General features: G+C 58.7%; 1 long non-coding RNA gene across 1 annotated transcript; it reads left to right on the top strand.

Moving 5' to 3' along the window:
* Nucleotides 1–2229: 2229 nt before the first annotated feature.
* On the top strand, nt 2230–4513 carry LOC122173853 (uncharacterized). Its single transcript, XR_006174774.2, has 2 exons — nt 2230–2759; nt 3970–4513. It is a non-coding gene; the product is annotated as an uncharacterized LOC122173853 (long non-coding RNA).
* Nucleotides 4514–13529: the final 9016 nt, after the last annotated feature.

The following is a 13529-nucleotide window of genomic DNA, read 5'->3' as shown; positions in this document are numbered from 1 at the left end:
AAATTGTGGGGCGGTAGCGGGGTGGTCAGGCTGTCCCCCTGCTCGCCACCACGGCTACCCTGCCACGTTCAGTCTGGACGTTGCACCTCCAGTGCCGATGTAGATGCCCTGAGGTGAGGAGCCCTGGCCAGGTCCCGCAGCAGCAGAAGTGGGAACAGAACCCAGATCTTCTGGGTGTCTGGCCTGCATGTTAAAGGGGCCCGGGGTGGAGCAGGACCCTCCTGGCTGGATATGGCTGGCGTCGTGTGAGGACTCTCTTATGCCCGGCAGAAGCTGTTTGGCTCCAGCTGTTTGGTTCCCTCTGGGGCCTGACAGCCAGGCTGGGGTTCTTCCCCCAGAGCTCTGTGGGGCTAAGGAGAACCCAGAGCCCCCAAGCTGCATGATAGGCAATATGGAGTTGAGCTGGGGGGGGGGGGGGCTGGGGTCTGCTTAACACTGGAGCTTAGCATACCAAGCAGACCCTGCTGCTTGTGGCTGACCCGTGGCTGATGCACAAAGGGGGGCTCTGTGCCAAAGGTTGCTCCTCCTGATCACTCCCTGGCCCCCCCAGCACCGCTGTGCAGCCTGGGGCATTCCTGAGCTCTTTGAGCCTCTGGTGGCGAGTTCCCCATCCTGCAGGGCAGTTTCAGAGCTGGATTTGGCTCCCGCCTGGGTGCTGCTGAGAATCCCCCCAGGCCAATGGGAGGGCTCTGGCTTTGCCAACCCCGTGGCGTGGCATTTGGCTGGGTGCCATGAGGAGCCCAGTGGGGAGGCAGAAGCAGAGCTAGGAGGGCAAAGCGCAGTGAGGTGCCCCCTCCTTCCCTGGCATGGCACATTACAGTCGCCGGTCACATCCAATCAGCCTCGCTTGTGCTGAGGCCTCTCAGCCTGCTCAATATTTTATGGCCCGGCTCCTGCCTGGCCTGCGGCTATCTGGCTTACGCTGCTGCCTCTCAGCCGAGCACCCAGCAACCCTGCGCACGCCCCCGCTTCCCCCCATTCTGCTGAACGCCAGCCAGCCAAACGCTGATGGCCAATGGCCACTCCCTAGCACACAGTCCCTCAGCGGGGTGTGTGGAGATGCAGCTGTATGATTTTCTCTTATCCTTAGTATCGCTGCCCCTGTACAGCTGTACAGTGCCCCTTGCAAACTCCTCTCTGCAAATGGCAAGCACCGTGCCCATCCTCAGGACAATAGCGTTCTGCCCTGCCATAATGCTTTGTATGGGAGCCACACGGAGGAACTTCACCGTCGTGCACACCCTGCAATGCAGTGCTACCAGAGACTCCGAATTGTAATATGTATGCGCAGTTCTGCTTTCATACCGCAGAAAGCAGTGGTGCCCAGATACACTGACTGACAGACTGACTCCCCCCATAACCTCAATGGGTGTCTTCACAGCTGTTCATCTGGGTGATCTCTCACACACACAAACATACACACACACAGCGTCTTCACAGCAGTTAACCACCCTGGTGTTCTCTCTCTCACTCACACACACGTGCACATTCACTGTGTCTTCACAGCAGTTAGCCCTGGTGGTCAGCACTGGGTCTCATCACCTGGCGTGAGCAGTTGCACTGCAGAGTCCTACCCCAGTTACTGCCTCCTCACAGGTGCTGTGCTCTCCCATGTGAGTCGCTAGGACATCTGGGGGGCACATCCCATGGTCCTTGGTGCTGCAGGGAGCTGAGTCGTGCTATGATTCCTTCCCAGTGAATAGTGGGAAAACTTGTCTGTCCTTCTGGGCACAAGGGAGGATTGTGGGAAGGCAGAGGAGGACTGTCAACACTTAGGTGATTCACCTATGGCCTCACTACAAAGTGGGTGGTTCCAGCCCAACTGAAGCTGCTGCACCCATGCTCTAACTGCCCCCCCCCCCCCCAGCTAGCCCAGGTTGATAACACCACAAAACTCAGGTGAGAGGACAGGAGTGGGTCTTGGGGCAACACCTGGGGAAGAATCTGGGCTTATTCTGCAGTGAAAACACACATGTGCACACATGGCAGCTCAAAGCCATGTGCTTAGATTAGCGAATTAACCCTCAATCCTCCTGTGAGGAGGGTAAGTACATGTCATTATCCCCATGTCATTGACTGGGAAGCTGAGGCAGAGAAGTGGAGTGGGTTGCCCAAGAGCACAAAGAACAGGTGGCCAAGCCAGGATTAAAAGGCCAGAGCCTGCTCCTATGTCCAGTTCAGCTCTCTGTGTGGCGGCCGGTGGTAGCTATGTACCACAGCTAGCAACACACCTGTGTCCAGATCAATCTAGGGAGGATGTTAGGGGGTGGAGTGTAACTATGAGTCCAGATTTGGCTGGGCCCTGGGGCTAATGCTCCCAGCCTGGCAGTCTGTGTACTGGGATCTTCCAGGACCACAAATAGTTCAGGTCTCTCTTTGATCCCAAAGTTACCTGCTCCCCAGCACAGCCCTCTTGCTGGCACCAGCCTACAGCCTGGGCTCAATACTGACCTAGGGAGGCGAGCACAACCTACTGATTCCCCAGCATCAGTTCTGGGGGGTCAGTGGGCTCTATCCCAGCACTGGCCAGGCCTGGCCCTGTTTTAGCTTATGAGCACCAATGGGTAAAGCTGGTGGCTACAGGCCAAACCCTGTCAACGTCACACCCCAGCACCATCACAGCCAGCACACAACAGCAGAGGGCACAAGAGCACCTTACTCGGTGTAACCAGTGTGAGCGCACGGCCTGTCCCATAAGGGTTCACTTGCAACAACAGGTCCCAGCCTTTCCAATCCTATTCCTGCTCCAGGACTCTCAGGTGAGACATAGCAGAGGGCAGAGCACCCCCCCAAAAAGGATCTCTAGGCACAGTTACATGCAGGTTTCCAAGGTCTTTTTCTTATCACATGGGCATTGCTCAGCCTTGGGATATTAGTTTTCTGGTGCAATTTCTTTTGGGAGGAGCTATTGCAAACAGCCAGGGAGTTTGCGCTCTGTCTGGAGCTCTCTAACTAGAGTCAATTTTTGAGGCAGATTTATCAGCTGGGAACTGGGCTTTCGGTTTCGGCTGAGAGCCCTGGGCAAGGGAGCTGCCGCTTGTCCTGCGTGTGACCCCCTCTCTACCAGAACTGGTGTAGCTAGTGTACATAAACCAGTCAGGCTGAGAACATGCCCAGACTCCACATCATGGATTCTTCCCAGGGGATGCCAACCTGCCAGGCCCTGAGATACGCTCCCCCTTGGTGGAGTGCTGACACCCTGGTTTGGGGGCTGCTTTACCATTGCCATGGCCTGCTGTGGTCATTGGCTCCCGAACAAAGTGGCTGTAGAACGCTCCCATTTGGACTGCACAGCATGGCACCCACTTGGCACTGTGTGAGTGGGTGTGGGCTCATCACCTCTAATACAGAGCTGTGGTCTGCACAGGGGACAGGTCCCAGCCTGCAAAGCTCCATCTGGGTCTGGATCCAAGCTGCATCCTCCTTTACCTGAATGCCATGATGGCACATTGCCAGTAGTCCCTGTAGTCTTTGCAGGCTGGGTGGGCACATGGATCCCCTTGCAGAAGCTTGCAGGCTGCAGGGCTGCTCACCCCACATGGGCTCTGTGGGTGTTCCCCTCCGCCTGAGGTTGTCTGGCTACCCCCACAGGTTCTGTGTTGGTCTGTCCTGCTCCATGTCCTCCTCCGGATGGTTTGCAGGGGGGATCTGCCGAGGGAGAAGGGGGAAGTGAGTTGGGGACTGGCAGGGGGTCCAGGCTGGGACAAACACTTTGGGCTCATGACAGCTTGGCTGTGGTTTATTTTCTGGCCACTTCAGGCCGTTATCAGCTGGGGGGAAGGGAGAGTGCTATCTGCACCCACTGTGATGGCCTGGGGTCTTGGCACGGTCACCACTGCCCCTTCCCTGGCATTCCAGAGCTGCCACATTCCATAGGGAGGGATGGGGGTGCTGGAGGTGGCTTGCCTGGCTGCCAACACAGCACAGAGCCTGTGAGTCCTGGCACCCAACTCTTCTTGTTCTCAACAGGTTTTATTTCCAGGCTCGTAACTTCCCCCTAAAGGACTGGTGGAAAATACAATTAGAAACCAGCGAGACGAAGGTCGTGGCTGTGCCCTGCCTGGAATGCTGAGGCGCTGAGAGATGGGGGAGGAGAGAGAAGCAGAGAGCGCCAGAGCAGCGCACTCAGCCACACAGAGCTGGGTGTTCATTTAACAGGACATGGCGAGCAAAGTAACCCCAGTTCAGCTCCTGATCCCAGAGCAGGAGGGACCATGCAAGATTCAGGTCCCCACATAGATACAGACCAAGCCCCCTGTCTGGGATAAACTTCTCCACATATGCTGGGCTGCTGTCATTCTCCCACCAGAAGGCAGGTTTTCCTGGCCTCCATCATTCTTGTTCCTTGTCTCTGAATCCTCCTGGGAGCTTCCTGTAACTGGGCAGGCCAGGGAGGGCCGAGAGTTCAGTCCAGCCACGCAGGCCTGTCCCTAGCCCGGCCGGCTGGGGCCAGTGGGTGGGGCTGTGCTAGCGCCCATGTTGTTCTTTCATTAAAAACCACCAGATGGATAAACAGGAGTGAGGTGTTTATCTAACCTGGGGGGCTGCTGCCCTCTGGGCCGAGTCCCTGGCAGGACATGCGACAGTCAGTGCTCAGCAGGGCTGGGAAGCATTGGGTGCAGAGTGAGTGGGCGTGTGATGCTGGGGCACTGAGGCGAGCACAGACCTTGGGACCCTTTAACCAAGTGCTGATGCTAGAGAAACTGAACCCCGGCCTCCCACAAGCTGCACCAGGCACACTGCAGGCCCCTCTGCTGGGCAGGCCACACAAGGGGTTAATGTACCCGCCTTTCACCTGCGGAGACCTGGGCTTTAAATCACAAGCACAAGTAGGCTGGGTGGGTCTGTCAGCATGTCCCTAGGGGCACAGCACAGCCAGGGGATCCCGGATTGCAAGAGGGGTGTGCTGTGACTGGCAGAAGTGTGGGTGTGAGACAGAGAGTGTGCGACTGACAGCCCCTAAGCAGCCAGGCTGCTGTGTGTTACAGGACTGGGGTAGCAGTGGCCTGTGAATTACTGTTGAGGTGCATTGGCTGAGCTGTGTGGTCCCGAGGAACCCAGGGCGGGGATAGCAGGGGGGCCGCAGATTGGGATTGAGGAGCATCGGCAGAACTGGGGAGACCAGGGGTGGAATAATGGGGGATTGTGGGTCGGTTTGAGGGGCATTGATAGATCTATGGGGGAGGGAGCCCAGGATGGGAGTAGCAGGGGCTGTGGGTCAGGATTGAGGGGCCCCGGCAGAGCCAGGGGGGAAGCCCGAGTTGGGGAAGCAGGGCTGTGGGTCATGACTGAAATGATCTGTCCACGCAGGGTCAGGACACATCCCCCTAGGTGGTCTGATCTGTCTGAATCTATGGCGCAGGCTGCTGTGAGGCTGAGCTAGCAGACAACACCCCCCTCCCCTCCCCGGTCAGTGCCTGGCTCCCAGGCTGGGTGGAGGCAAAGCCAGAGGCCTGGAGAGGGCCCCAGCAGGAGAGCTGGGGCCCATCCCACTTGGGGCCATCAGCTTGGCTCTTTTGGGGCATCCCTCACGGCCACGAGGGCCCACCAGCCCTCATGGGCATGCCACCTAGTCACAGTGGCCCTGGGCTAGGGGCACTGGGGGAGGCTTCCTCTGACCCAGGCCACTGAGCAGTTGGGCCAGGGTGTGATCCCACACTCCTGCCCCCCACCAGCTTCCCTGCTTCCTCCTCAGTGCCCCTCACTGTCCATCCCCACACTACCCAGAGCTAGCTGGGGTCCGGCCCGCAGCCTCCCTGCTGTAAGGATGCTGCTAGAGGCCCCTGGGGAGCTGAGTTTCCAAGGAGACAGCGGCCTGTTGCATCTGCCTTATATGGCCTGGGAAAGCTTCTGGGCCAGCAGCCTCTGCCCTGGCTCCTGCACTAACCTCCCAGGTAAGAGCCCCGTGCTCCCAGCTCCTGTGCCCCCAGGAGTGTGTGTGGGGGGCCCTCTAACCTCTCGTAATCAGAGGCGGTTGTTCAGAGGAGTGGGGGGACAGAGTGGAGCGTGTGTGCCATTTGTGGCATGTTAGGGGGTGGGATGCACAGGGCTGGAGCGAGGGCAGGGCACCATGTGTGGGGCTGTGTAGACATGGCCTGGGGTAGGGTGCATGTGGCAGATGTGAGTAGGCCATGGGACATATTGTGGGGCTCTGTGATGGTGGGCACTCGCTTCTCTTGGCTGGGGGCGATCTTGCACTCTGTCCTTTCTCTGCTCCAAGCACCCTGTTGGCTTTTGCCAGTCAGGCGGGTCTCTGGCCAACTCACACACATGAAGGAACCCTTCTGGGATAACACAGTCCAACACATGGTTGGTCTTCTCCGGCGTCTTCAGCCCCATCTCTGGGCCTGTTTACATTCTAGCCCCTCTCTTGGGCTTTTAGTGCTGAGTCTTATCCCCTTCTTGGGACTTAGGACACTTCCCCAGCAGCTGTTGGGGGGACCCAGACCCACCCACTACTCTGGTCCCCACCCAGGGACCCTATAAATAGCAGCCACATGCTGCTTCCCTTTAATAGTCACTGCTGCATTCCCTGGTCTGCATCCCACTGGCCCCATCACCCTCTTGTTTCTCTGTCTGTTCCCTCTTTGCACAGGGTCTCGCCCCAGCCTCTCTGCCAGGGGAGCCTCACAATCTTCCCTCCCTCCCTCGCCCTTCTGCTCTCAGCCAGCCACTGACCCACTGTGTCCGTGCAGCCCCTTTTAACTGAGCCTGCTGAGCTCTGACTGGCTGCTTCCATGCAGCCTCTCTAGGCAGGCCCGGAGGACCCACCTGCACCTTCCTGGGGCAGGGTGAAGTAGGACTGCAAGGCCTCCAGTGGGGGGCATCAAAGGGCCTGGTGCGCCCCATCACAGGCTCCGGCTCTGCTCCTCCTGGCTCGTGGTGCACTGTGCAAGCTGGTCGCACGGAGACAGCCCCTGCTCCGAAGCCAGGGAGTGGATGCGATGGCTGCAGGGAGTGTGGGGGGGGGGCGGAATGTGGCCACGGAGCAGCTCCCACACACACAGGCTGGTGCTGCAGCCAGCGGGAGCACATCAGGAATGCTTGTGCAGGGGTGTTTGGAAGCAGTGGAGAGGCCTGTGGCGGAAGAAGCCTGGCAGGTGGCAAAGGCTGGCACCACCCAGGTGGGGTGGGGGGTAAAGGTCAGCAAGGTGGGCAGGGTGAATTTGTGAGGGCCCTTAAAGCCAGGCCAAGCAGCACCTGCCTGAGGTGGTGGCAGAGGAGATGCTGGTTTGGGAGATGCTGTGGAGGAAAATGTGGCAGGGTGTGAGGGTCTGTTGGGAGGTATGCCAGGCAGGAACCCAGCGCACCTGGGATAATGGGGGTGTCATCGCGTGCCCACATGCCTACACACACACACACACACAGCTGGATTTCAAACTGCATGGGATCAGGAGGGACGGCTGGACGGGGAGGGATAAGGCTCCAGTTTCGAGGAAGGCCTAGGGCATGCTGGGATTTTGGCTCTAGCCCCACAGGCTCCTCAAGGGGCTCTGGCCGTCCTGACGTCACGTGTGAAATCGTTCACTCCCAGCCGGACTGAGCAAAGGGAGACACTCTGGGAACTTCCTGGCCCGCAGGCAGGGGGTGGCAGGAAGGGAGAGAAACGAGGGGGTGGGAGTGAGAGACCGATGATGGGAATCAATAACAGGGCCGGGGGGAGGGGGGTGACCTAAATTTAGTAACAGCTAAAGAGCCTGGCTGCCGCCACAATGGAGAGCTGGAGAAGATGGCTGAACAAATACAGTGTCCCGGGGGGCAGCGTGGGGAGCAGCCTGGGGTGCCTGTGACCACCCCAAAGTCAGGGTGGCTGGGGGCAGGATTCGATGGCAGCAGAACCAGGCACCCCAGGGAGTTGCTCCCACTGGGGAGCTGGCTCGGCCTCCACATTTTGAGCACAGTTGCAAATGACTTGGGCTCTTTGTCTGTGCTAGGTGTGACTCCCCAATGGAGTCACATGCCAGCATCCAGAGGGAATGGCAGGGTTGGCTTAGGAGGGGCCCAGCTCTGGGATAGCAGGGGGCTGCAGGTTGGGATTGAGGGGCACAAGCAGAGCTATTGGTCCATGGCTAGGATAGCAGGCACCAAACAGCCAGGGACCCTGCAGCAGGGGTGCCTCAGGCTGGGCTGGGCCACGGACTCACAAGGCTCGGGCAGCAGATCAGACTTCTGCATTTGCAAGGTTTGGGATGCGTCTGGTATCAGCTCCTGGGTTTAGCCCACCAGCGTGTGCTGTGGGTCCTCAGAACATGGCTTTGGGACTGCAAGGAATGAGCAGGTGGGACCCGGGAGCCCCCTTGGGGGGCTGCCCATTCAGTAGTGCTTGTTTCAAAGCGGAGATTCCCAGTGCCTGGAGCGTGAGGCCAAGCTCAGGTCAAAAAAGTGAAGGAGACAAAGTGGGGAGGCGAACTCTGATCCTAATGGCAGCCACAGAGGGCACCTTCTACTATCCTAGAGAAGCCAGGGGAGATGAGTTCAGGCAGCTGTCTTGGCCCCTGCAGGCTATCTGTCCCCTCTGAGTGGTGCAGCCCTGAGCCGGGCATGGAGGCGTATTGTTTGCTGACTGTGCTCATCCTGGAGTTGGAGTGAATCAGCTGTTACAAACGCAGGGGAAGCAGACATGGTCCCCCGCTGCAGCACGGTTAAGGGAACCTGGGAGTGATGAGAGCTGGTGTTTTGCCTTCGCATTGTAGGCTTAATAGAAAGCAGGGGTGGGAACTGGAGAGACCGGCTGCATTAGCTCATAGTCCTTCCCTGGGGGCTGATGCAGGGTAGTTATCTATTCTATGCTGTATTCTCCAGGGCCTAGTTTTCAATGACTCAAGCAATGGAGTTCCCAGCCTGCCTGTCCCTTGGGACACTGTTCCCTGGGCTGGACGATCGTACTAGCAGAGAAGATCTCTCAGGATTCAGCCTACATTTCCCTTTGCTCAATTCCATCCCTCTGCGCAGTACACCCCTTGCTCTGCCTGAATCAGTTCTCTCTGCTTGGCATTTACAATCTGCAGGCCATTGGCATGTCCCACTTCAGCCTTCACTTGGCCCAGTGATGTAACCTGCTTGCATAGGCCTCCCCTCAGCCCCCCGCCCCAGCAGATCTGCTGGTTTTCTCTGAGCCTGCTCCCAGTTTGCCGACATCCTTCCAGGACTGAGGTGCTCACTGCTGATGTGTGCTCTCCCCTCCCTGCTCTTTGAGCTGATGTGGAGAGGATGGATCCAGACCCTTTCCTAACACCTCCTGCCTCTTGAACCTCTGAAGGGGGGGGGCACTTAAAGAAAGGGATTGCTCTATTGTTCATCTTTGTACTGGTTAGGTACATAGTTCTCCATCGTGGTCTCTGTGCTGAATAGTCACTGTCACTCATTTCCACTGCTAGGCAAATACTTGCCATATTATTCATTAACTCAGGCAGTCATGTAACCATAGCATTGGACTAAATATTATTTGGCTTCATGGAGGCCCAGGCCTGACTGCTTTCTGCTCGCTGCGCAGAAGTTATGCTCATAGTAGGGGTGTGAATGACAGGCGAGTTAGCGCCATTCCAGCTGCAAAAGAGAGAGAGCTCTAATTGCTGAGATTAGCAAAGGCTTTTCAGGCCAGAGGAAATGCGGCCCCAGCTCTGGGGGCTCAGTGGCTGGAGTCCCCGGATTAGTTCCCAGGACTTGGGCTGGCTTGTTCTTTAATGTGGATGCTGTCCCGTCATTGGTCTATCTGGCAGATGATCCACCAGCAGATTGTGGTTCCTACCAGATTGGTCCTCGATCACAACTGCTCAGCCAGCGCTTTATGCAAACAAGTTCTAGTCAATGGGCCATCCGGGAATGGGGCATCACAAGCAGCCATGCCACGTAATTGGCCAGATGAGTGAGCTGGTGCCTGTGCCGATTGGCATATTGATGGCCAGACAGGAGGAGGAATTGCTCTTTCTGCTTTACGGGAGATCGGTGGAGATCCCGTCATGCGAGTGATGGAGCCAGTCCCTGGAGCTGGCGGACATTCCTGGGGTGAGTTCTCGTCCAGGCCGCTATTCGTGCTGGTGCTGGCAATGCTCCGGCTTCCCTTGGATGCCCTCGGGAGTAAAACGGCTAATGGGGGCCATGGGTCCCGGCTAGTCAGATGAGAATAGGAGGAGCCTCCCATGGGCTCTCCGCTTTCAGTCTCCTCTGGGCCAGGTTCCTTCCCAGCCACGTGCTGAACAGCATGCATCAACAGCCTGGAAGGACCCCCTGGGGGCTGGGTCTGCTCACCAGGCTGCCCTGGGTATGTGCTGTATGGCACGGCAGTGCTGCACCCATCCCTGCCTGTTCCATTAAGGCACAGCAAGAACCCCGGCCATGCTGGCCTCCTGCCAGCATTTTGGTTCTGCTCTGTTCTCCAACCGTTCCTCCTCCCAGCCCTTTCCGCCCCCTCCTGGGGCAGATCTGCAGCAGCAGCATCACTGGAAAGTGCAGCCATGTGTCTCGATGGGCTGGATCCCTGAGCTGACCCTGTTACAGCCAGCAGGGCATCGGGGCAGGAGGGATTCAGACTAAGGGAGCCAGATCCACCAGCTCGACACCCTGGCGCGTCCCCAGATGTGTTGCAGAGTCTCTTCCACCTCACCAAGAACGTGGCGGGAGTGCCCAGCCCAGGCCTGGAGGAGGAGCTAGTCTGGTTCATTCCGCAAGTCAAATTCATAATGATTGTTTCCCGTGCAAGCCATGAATGTTTGATGGTGGCCACTGGCCTGACGCACCAGCACTCCGGGATGAAGGAGGGTCCTCCGCTGCCACTGGCTAGTGGGCCAGCTGTGCCAGCGCACTGTGCTGTGGGCATGTCTCTGCAGCCAGCCCAGCTCTATTCAACCAGTGCCCACTGAGCAGGGGCATCTGCCACAGGAGGCTTCTGCTACCGAAATTAGGCAGTGGATGAAATAGCTACAGAGAGACAGGGCCTGACTGACAGCCTGAGAGGAGAACGCAGGCAGGGAGCCAGTGATGGGGCTGGAGGAGGAGCAAGGGGGCGTCGTGGGGCAGGGGGTGAGTAACCTGCTCTGAGGACAGGAGGGTGCCTGGCTGCACTAGGCATGATGGGGCAGGCAGAGCCACCATCCTGAGGGCCAAGAACACATAAAGAACTGTCCCTTGGAGACCAAGGGTATCTCACGGGCTGGATGGGAGTGCCTGCTGAAAGCAGCCAGGGAGGAGAAAGCAGCCAGGGCATGGGAGGAGTAAACCCTGGTCCGACCCGCACTGGCAGGGCCCTTGGCTGAGGGTCTGAGTGCTGAGTGGGGGTGGGAGTGCATGCCCCACCTCAGCCATTTCCTGCCACTGTGGCCCCCATACTGCCATGGCGGGTATCTCAGGGTGCCACACCTACCCATCAGAAGGGCTCGTTAGGTGATAGGATGGCAGGGCAGCCCCAGGGTCTAGGGCGAGTTGTTAGACTTGCTGTGCTGTGCAGTACTGGCCCCAGTTGTCAGGAGCGACGGGTGATTTCCAGTTCTTGTGCTCTCCAGTCAGGCAACTGGCCAAGACTCTCAACAGTGAGGAGAGATTTTGGGGGCCTCAGATCCCTTAAAGGGGCTTCACTTACAGAAAGTGCTGAGCACCTGCCCCACCCCGGGAGCCAGGCCCACAAGTGGCACCCAGCACCCATCCCCTCGGAAGCTAGGCCCATGGGCGGCACCCAGCACCCATCCTGCCGGGAGCCAAGCCCACAGGCAGTGCCCAGCACCCATCTCCCTGGGAGCCAGGCCCAGAGGCGGCACCCAGCACTTGCCCCCCAGGAGCCAGGCCCACGGGCGGCGCCCAGCACCTGTCCCCCTGGGAGCCAGGCCCTTGGACCTTGTCTCAAGTTGCCCCCCCCCCCCCCAAAATGAGACACCCAGAAAATCTTGGCTGTGATGCACAAAGCATTAGGATCTCACCTTTTCTGTGGTCACACAGAGAAGACAGAGTTTGCACTGAGCTCCCTCTAAGTCAGACACGGGCAAACTTTTTGGCCCGAGGGCCGCATCGGGTTTCGGAAATTGTATGGAGGCTGGTTAGGGGAGGCTGTGCCTCCCCAAACAGCCAGGCGTGGCCCGGCCCCCGCCCCCTATCCCACCTCCCCCTGCTTCTCGCCCCCTGACAGCACCCCCCCGGGACTCCTGCCCCATCCAACCTCCCGCTCCCTGTCCCCTGACCGCCCCCGGAATCCCCGCCTCTGACTGCCCCCCACCACTCCATCCAACCCCCCCTCTCCTTCCTGCCCCCCCCAGGGACCCCTTCCCCATCCAACCACCCCTTCTCCCTGTCCCCTGACCGCCCCCAGAATCCCTGCCCCTGACTGCCCGCGCCGCCCCATCCAACCCCCCCTTCCTGACTGCCCCCCCAGGACCCCTGCCCCCATTCAACCCCCCTGTTCCCCGCCCTCTGACCACCCCGACCTCTATCCACACCCCAGCCCCCCAAGCTCCCCTGCCCTCTATCCAACCCCTCTGCTCCCTGCCCTCATACCGCGCTGCCTGGAGCACTGGTGGCTGGTGGCGCTGCAGCCGTGCCGCCCGGCTGGAGCCAGCCATGCCAACACGCAGCTCATAGCACCAGGTCAGGCCGCAGCTCTGCAGCTGCGCTGCCCCAGGAGCTCACTGCTCCGCCGCCCAGGGCATTGTGCTAGCGGTGGGGCAAGCTGAGGCTGCGGGGGAGGGGGAACAGCAGGGAGGGGGAACCTGGGAGGAGCCAGGGGTAGCCTCCCAGGGCAGGAGTTCAGGGGCCAGGCAGGAGGGTCCCACGGGCCAGATGTGGCCCGCGGGCTGTAGTTTGCCCACCTCTGCTCTAAGTTCTCATGCTAAGTTCTTATCCCTCCCAGGCCAGCAACGAAAGATAATCACAAATGGGGCTCGCTGCCCCTTCTAGTTCCTCAAGTGGTTGCCTGAGGCAGGGCCCTTGAAGCTGGGCCTGCTCTCCAGCAGCTGAGCCATTAGTGCCTTGAACTGCAGAAGCCCCTTGGCCCCGTGACCTCAGCCAGCTAACTGGCTGCTGGTGGAGGGAGAAGGTTTTTCCATATCTGTACCCAGCAGAAATGCTGATTTCTCCTTAGCTGAGTAGTAATAATATTTTACAGTTGCTGTGTGGAGCGTCTTCCTGCTAAGGAACCCAAAGAAGTTTATAGACTATACACCAGAATCACTTTTCCAACCACCAAAATGCAGCCACTTCTGAGGCAGAACATAGCAGCTGCTTAGCAGCTCCCAGCAATGGTGCGTGGCTGTTTAGGATGCAAGGATGTGAGTACTTTAGCCTCCTGAGATTGCAGGGGGAATTTGGATCAGTGGACTAGAATTAGCAATGTTGGGATTTGGCCAGGACGCCATGGTTAATAGCCATCCTTCCTTTCTCTTGTGCTGGGCAATGTTTCAAGAGTGCTCAGGGCCAGGGCTTAACATGTCGGTTTGCACCTATATCAGCACAGCACCCCTGAGCGTCCTGCAGGATCAACACTGATTCCGAGGGAAGCAGCCACCTGCCACAGACCCATCTTGCCAATGCATGCACGGGGCGTGGAC

Source organism: Chrysemys picta, chromosome 10 (genome assembly GCF_011386835.1).
Source record: "Chrysemys picta bellii isolate R12L10 chromosome 10, ASM1138683v2, whole genome shotgun sequence".
NCBI classification, from domain to species: Eukaryota; Metazoa; Chordata; order Testudines; family Emydidae; genus Chrysemys; species Chrysemys picta.
This window is presented reverse-complemented; position numbering and strand designations above follow the sequence as displayed.